This window comes from Phalaenopsis equestris, unplaced genomic scaffold (assembly GCF_001263595.1).
Source record: "Phalaenopsis equestris unplaced genomic scaffold, ASM126359v1 Scaffold000716, whole genome shotgun sequence".
NCBI classification, from domain to species: domain Eukaryota; kingdom Viridiplantae; phylum Streptophyta; class Magnoliopsida; order Asparagales; family Orchidaceae; genus Phalaenopsis; species Phalaenopsis equestris.
This window is the reverse complement of record NW_018165156.1, coordinates 188,016-188,641: the sequence shown is the minus strand read 5'-3', so window position 1 is coordinate 188,641 and position 626 is coordinate 188,016. Positions and strand designations below refer to the sequence as shown.

At 26.7% G+C, this 626-nt stretch overlaps 1 protein-coding gene across 5 annotated transcripts in view; it reads right to left on the bottom strand.

The window, feature by feature from the left end:
- The window catches only part of LOC110030414 (putative bifunctional dihydrofolate reductase-thymidylate synthase), a 53,203-nt gene that overhangs the window by 40,448 nt on the left and 12,129 nt on the right, over positions 1 to 626 (bottom strand). The gene's annotated exons all lie outside the window — the stretch shown is intronic.

Here is a 626-nt window from a genome sequence, read left to right as displayed (position 1 = left end):
ATCTGCATGATCCGAGAGGGGGATTTATTTGAATAAGGGAACAATACGACTATAGATAAAAGACAAGCTTACGACTCCGAGTTCCCTTAATAAAAACAAAAAAAAATTAAAGAAAAATCTAAGTGATTAATACCTTAAAAATTAGCCGGTAATCACTGATATTCAATTGATACTACAAATTACTTGCTGAATTTAGTTAGCCAGAAAACTTTGTCGGTAAAATATTATCGATTGATTTTACTGTCTACAATTTTTATCAATTGATTTTCTTTATTTTATCTTTCAAGTTATAAATAGATTTACATTCATTGTATTAGATTTAGTTTTAAATTTTGCCCTTGCAGTAAGTCTCATCTCAAATATGAGAGCAGAAGTTGATGTCATTTTTTTGACAGCATGTCTTTTTTTTCTCAAATTTTCCCAATATTATCTTAGTAAAGTATAAGCCTCAAATTGTCATGACCATCATCATCAATTCCCCAAAAAAAATTGTCTTTCAGCAATTTCAATCATAATATATCCATTTAACTACTCTAAAAAAGAAATGAAATTTATGCTTAATTTATAATGATGATATAAGTATTCTTTCAAGATAAATCTCATTGATTTTTTTATTCATAGTTATG